This window comes from Armigeres subalbatus, chromosome 2 (assembly GCF_024139115.2).
Source record: "Armigeres subalbatus isolate Guangzhou_Male chromosome 2, GZ_Asu_2, whole genome shotgun sequence".
Taxonomy (NCBI): domain Eukaryota; kingdom Metazoa; phylum Arthropoda; class Insecta; order Diptera; family Culicidae; genus Armigeres; species Armigeres subalbatus.
In genome coordinates this window covers 444,227,731-444,233,730 of record NC_085140.1, presented here as the reverse complement: position 1 = coordinate 444,233,730, position 6,000 = coordinate 444,227,731, and the positions used below count along the sequence as shown (strand labels likewise).

At 36.4% G+C, this 6,000-nt stretch overlaps 1 protein-coding gene across 2 annotated transcripts in view; it reads left to right on the top strand.

The window, feature by feature from the left end:
* Positions 1 to 2,592: 2,592 nt before the first annotated feature.
* The window catches only part of LOC134213683 (ATP-binding cassette sub-family G member 1), a 123,546-nt gene continuing 120,138 nt past the window's right edge, over positions 2,593 to 6,000 (top strand). Inside the window, exons 1-2 of one of the 2 annotated variants that reach the window (XM_062692955.1) lie at positions 2,593 to 2,647; positions 2,843 to 3,465. The gene's annotated coding sequence lies outside the window, so the exon portion shown is untranslated. Of the gene's footprint in view, positions 3,466 to 6,000 lie in introns of both variants that reach the window. The other variant, XM_062692954.1, reaches the window with a different exon arrangement.

Below are 6,000 nucleotides of genomic sequence, written 5' to 3'. Positions count from 1 at the left end.
GAATTCCATTTGAATCCTTAGCACATGAGGAGTGTTCTTCAATTCCATTTGTTTGGTTTATAAGCACTTGAAAAGATCCTCGCGTGGGAATTCCGTGAATTAGGCAACAAATGACGTTTTTTTGAAAGCCACTTTTTGTCCAAGGTATTGATGTCTCACTTTTTCTTGGCCATGTTTACGCTACATAATGTAAATAAATAGCTACAAAATAAATAGGAACAAAAAATGTCCGTTTTTTTTAATGGTACCTCCTGAATGTCGAATGAGATGGAACTCAAGCCGCCATTATCGAGCGCAAAATACTGGATTGGAACACTACCGCAACTTATGGCGCAAGAGAGAGAAAAAGATAAGCTATTTTAAAGATACTTTACCGATTCAAGGAAATTCCAATGGTGTTAATGTCTCTAAAGTATTATGACAGGTCAACTAATTGATCGGTACGGTGGGTTGCTGTGCTTAATTTGTTTATTCTCTAAAATTCGTACTACCACAACTAGGAACACCCACGACTAACGGAACTTTTACCCCAATTAAAATTGAGCGTCTTAGGGGAAAATGTTACACGGTTAAAATATTTCACTAGGGTAAGTATACCGGCTTTGGCCACCTTAGTGCCTAATTTGGCCAACTCTGAAAAATGCATATTTTCAAAAAAAAATATATCAATAAGTATCAACAGAGAAGTAGCATGAGGGAGGAATATATCTCTTGTTAGAGCTAATAAAACCCTCAAAAATTGCTTTATTTCTGAAGTTATGCGAGAAACTGACCAAATTAGGAACATAGCCAAAACAGGTATAGTTCCCCTATTCCATTTACTTCCGCTATATTCATCAAAGTATAAGTAATAAACTTTAAATTAATACCTGAACTGTAGAGTTGTAAGCGAATGTAAGGAATGTTTCATCAAAAACCATTTTCTACCATGCAAAGCAGAAATCAATCACAATCATAATTTGATGAACCAATGCACCATGCGTCTCCATGTGCTTGTATGTCTAATGCCTATACGTCGAACATGTTAAAAGCTTAATGGTATAATAATAAATCTCCAACAGTAATGAAATTACGAACTTGGTGTTTTCGACAAAGTTTTCCAGGACAAACTACAACTTAAAACTCTAGCAATGACATATACTTTGTATGCTGTAAAGTACAAAAAACATAGCCACTTTTAGGAGTATTGATCATATGGCTGAAATCCTCCAAAGAAGCGCATCGACTTACTGATAAAATGTCTTGAAGACGCCATAACGCTAAATCACAGATTAAAGATACTATTAAATAAACGCGCTAAAAACACGATTTTAGCTACCGTGCAATGCCAAAGTTGCAACCACAGAGTTGGGTAGTTACGATCAATGTGCTGATGTTGATCATTTCTGTTTTCTGAGGTATCTCATTTTCTAAAAACGTTTGATTTCATATAGGTGCTTATGGTGCGAATCATCCCCCGATGATTGAAACAAAAACGACAATTTATTATAGTCTCCAACGGATGAAAACCGATTCGTTACCGCAAGATCGTTTAATGTCACATTGCTCACCATGCCGCATCAACTCACAACTCATTCTCATCCGACACACAACTGTTGAGCAGCAGAGCATATATTTGAGGATGATGATCGGATACGCACCTCAGATAGCCGACTCGCTTATATTTCAAAAATTGAATCACTGCAGGTTGCAATAAGATGGCAGGACTTTTATTTATTAAATATAGTTTGCGACGGTTAAGTTGAACTTAACTGAAAATTTTGTGAGGCGGAAGAGTTGAAATATAAACTGAATTAGGTCGACGCGGTATCAACCACGTTCCCCAATCAAATCGTTCAAGCATGGCGAGAACGGAACAGAACGAACGTTTTAGTTGTGATGCACATCCACCAGTCGAGCGGCAGCATGGCTCTGCTCTGAGAACATCGATCAACGCTGGCGCTGCTGCTACATCTGATTCGCGACCAAGTTCAGCATGACGGACGACGGCGGCCGGTCAGCTCGCGGCTGTTTCCCCGTTAACCAAAGCAGGCGAAGACTTATGAGTGTTCGTATTCTGTGTAGAGTGTAGAGTAGGGTAGTTGGCGGTTCGATCGTACGTTCTGATTCAGAGCGTTTGGTTCCGCTCGGATTTGTTCAACAGCACTTGCTGTTGGCTGTGGTTTGTAATTCGCGATTAAAGGCTGCATGAAGAAGAAGAAGTCGAAGGATGATATTAGAAAAATATTGCACGGGGAAGCATACGGAAATTTTTTTAAAACTCTTCTTAAAAATTCTAGAAGCTATTTAATTAAAAACGGAAAGCAGTACGGGGTTGGACTTTTCTTATACTGTGCATCAAGTATGATATCATAAAATAAAATTTGAAATCGAAAAATGTTTATGATGCAGTAGACGGAAAGTCCAACTTCGTACTGCTAACCGTTTTTAATTAAATTGCTCCTAGAATTTTTGAGAAGAGTTTTAAAAAACTTCCCGTATGCTTCCCCGTGCAATATTTTTCAAATATCATCCTTCGACTTCTTCTTCTTCATGCAACCTTTAATCGTCAATCGCCATCACCGTCGTTGCTATTCGTGCGCTCGTTTCCTAGCAGTAGTATTTTTGCCGCGGTCGCTGGTGGACGTAATTTGTCTTAAACCTTTAGGTGGTTGTTTTGTATTTGGTTTCGCGATTTCTTAGAACTTATGTTTGCATAACTTTGTTTTGCGATAGCTGCTACGTTGTGCTAAAATTGTGGATTGAAATCGTAAAGGATTGTTTACTAATGTGTTAGATGTTTGCTAATTTTTTGTTGTGTTTAATTTTACATCGTGCGGTTGTATCGCTGATTTGTGTGTAGGTTTATCAAGTTCGATGAATGTTTGAAAGTTGCAACTGATTGACCGACATCCATGCGAAAATAAACGGTAAAGTTGAAGTGCATTGTCTGTGCCAATTGTATGTAAATAACCGGAGTGTGAATTGTTAAGGCATTTTCAAACTAAGTGTTTCCAGATAGAGTGATTTTTCGTATCCGTGTAACAAATAGGAAACTTACGTTTATACGTACACGATCTAACTTCTACCCCGAAAATTGAATTGTGTCAATCACCTTGTCAGTGAATCAAATGAAATAGTTAACCCCTAAGGAGTGAACCCGTGCAAAAAAAAAAGTTCTCCGCATGTAAACCAATGTTCTAAAACGAAGTCGTTCATAGAACTACAAAGTGCAAAAAAAATCGCGACGCTGCTGGAGCGCAATAGCATACAGCTGTGAAATCCATTCCTGCCGGAAGAAATCGTGCGGTTTGCCAGTCGGGAATCGATACGGTGTGTGTCTGAAACTAGTGTACGAACAGTAGCGGCGCTGTCGATAGTCTACTCCACTTGAAAGGCGTTAGTAAGTGCAATTGATGACGACAACAACGCCGGAGACACGTGTATGTTAGTTTGTTTTTACTAACCCGAAGGGCGTAGAAAAGTGTAAGTAAATGTAAAACTTCATGCATGACGATTACTGCCCATTTCGTCATGTAGTGATTAGTTGCTGTTTTTTTTCCTATCTGCCTTTTGTGTGGTGGCATAACAGCCAGATAATAGTTTTCAAATTATATGCACGCGGCTTGTTGTATCTAGCCCAAGTTGATAAGTTGCATGCCTTGAAGTTTATTTTACTTGCCTTCTGCTTTTTTTTATCTTAGCAATACAGTAGACAACCTTACAATAAAGTTTTGAATGGCGATTTGAATGGGTTTCGTGCCAAGGATGTTTTCGATCATTTAGTAATTTGGGCTAGATGATTTAGAAGTTTGTCAATAACTCATTCCAGAGGATAGATTTCAAAATGTGTTGTATGGTGGACCGTATTACTATGTTGTGTTGTTTGTATTACTCTAATAACGGAGCTAAAGCGTTAGTTGCAGTAGCTTTTACTAAATGATAACACAATTTCAATTACCGCAGCGCAACTAGTGCTATAATATTCCACTAAAAGAACTTAAATATTTTATTTGCTGTGACTCCGTTATTAGCGAAATTCAAACAACGATCTATTTAGGCAGAACTATAGAAAAACCTTCGCACTAAAATTCCGCCATACTGTCTGGAATGAGTTATTGATAAACTACTAAATGATCTAGCTCAGATTACTAAATGATCAAAAACATCCTACAATATTTTGGGTTAATCTAAAATTTTTTTTAAGAAATCCTCCTGAAATTTGAACATTCAGAAAATACGAGAGATGTCTCTCTAAAAATCATGAAAGGCTTTGAAATTCTTCCGATGATAGCTTCCCTAAGATTTTCCAATCTATATCTCGATATTTCCATGAGTCGATAATCCCTTCAATATCGACTAATGGAGGTTTGACTGTACATGGTATTTCTATCTGTTCGAGAATTCCTCTTGAAATATATCCTGAAGTTCCGACAAGATTTCTTTTTTTTATAATTTAGTTAAAGCTTTAAAAGCTAATTGCTATTCAGGTCATTTTTTTTTTAATTTCTTATGAAACTCCTTCGAAAATACTTCTACTTCTAGGAAGCCTGCGGAAAGTTCTCTGGCAATTTTTCAGCAAGTATTTTAAGAATTTATAAATCCATCAGACATTCAATCGGAAATCCATACATTTTCAAAAATCCTACAGTATGGCCCATAACAAAATGCGAAAATATTTTTTAACTTATGTTTGTGTACATTAAAGGGTTATTTCTATTATTCATATATATGTGTGTAAGCAAACGTATCATGAAAAAAACATTTGTATCTAGTGAATGTATTAATAAAAAAAATTGTTACTATGTAACATAGTCTCTCAACTATGTAACTACGTAACTATAATTTTGATGTTTTCGCATTTTTTTATGGACCATACTGTAAAGTATTCTTTAAGACATTTTTCAGAAATCGTTTCTGGAATTCACTCAGGAGCTTCTTTGGATATTTTCACAAAAAATGTGCGGAAATTCTTCCTGAGAAAGTTTTTAAAACAACCGGTGGGGAATACCCGGGCCATAGCCAGAAGAAGTTTCCTCGTGAACGCTTTGAACAATTTCTGAGGAAATTGCTTTAAAAATTTCAGAATACGGGAGAATTCCATTATGCTTATCTGGGAGAACTCCTGAAGGGTTTTTTATCGCAAAGATTTTTGTAGTAATCGTGGGGAACACTCCTGAAGGCAATCTGGGACAGAATTTCTGGATGATGTGATAATAATACATGTGGAGGAATAGTCAGATTAACTTTTGGAAGAATTTCCGGAGAAACTTATGGGAGAATTTTTGAAGATTTCCTTAAGAAAAGGCCGTAAAAATTCCTGAAGGAATTTCCACAGAAACAAATCTAGAGGCTTTGGAGGAATTTTCAAGAACTGGAGGTAGTAAATTTCGTAATGAATTCCAAGAGGAATTTCTGGTGGAGAGAAATTCCAGGAGTAACTTGTGGAGGAATTCCGAGCAGGAATCCTGAAGGAGTTTACGGAGTTCTTGGTGTTTTTTTGTTAGAATGTAAAAGGGAATATCTGGAGAAATTTAAGAGGGATTATTAGGAATAGTTTCGAAATGAATTTCAGAAAAAAAAAATCCAGGAAGAACTCGAAAGGGAGTTGAATACCCAACCAGCGACTGCTTACTCTGTATAACAAATCGTTATATTCTTATACAAAAAATATAAGCTCACAAACAAATATTGTAAAAAAAGCTTACAAAATTTTAAGGTATCATACAACATTTGTATGAGAATCTATCATTTTTGCATATGCCCAGTTCTTATGCAGGTTCTGGTAGGTTATACAGAATTGTTAGAAAATCTAACAATCACCGGTTGCCTTCACCCAATAGCCCTTCTTTGTATCACAAACTGACAGAAAACATTCCAGTACGACATTTATATAAGTGATTACCTTATTTGTAGGAATAATAGCAAATACATCATTTTTCTCAGTAGTCTATAGACGAAAAACAAATTTTCTTTGTTATTCTACTGCTTTGTTGTATTATTTCATAGAAAAACTTACCT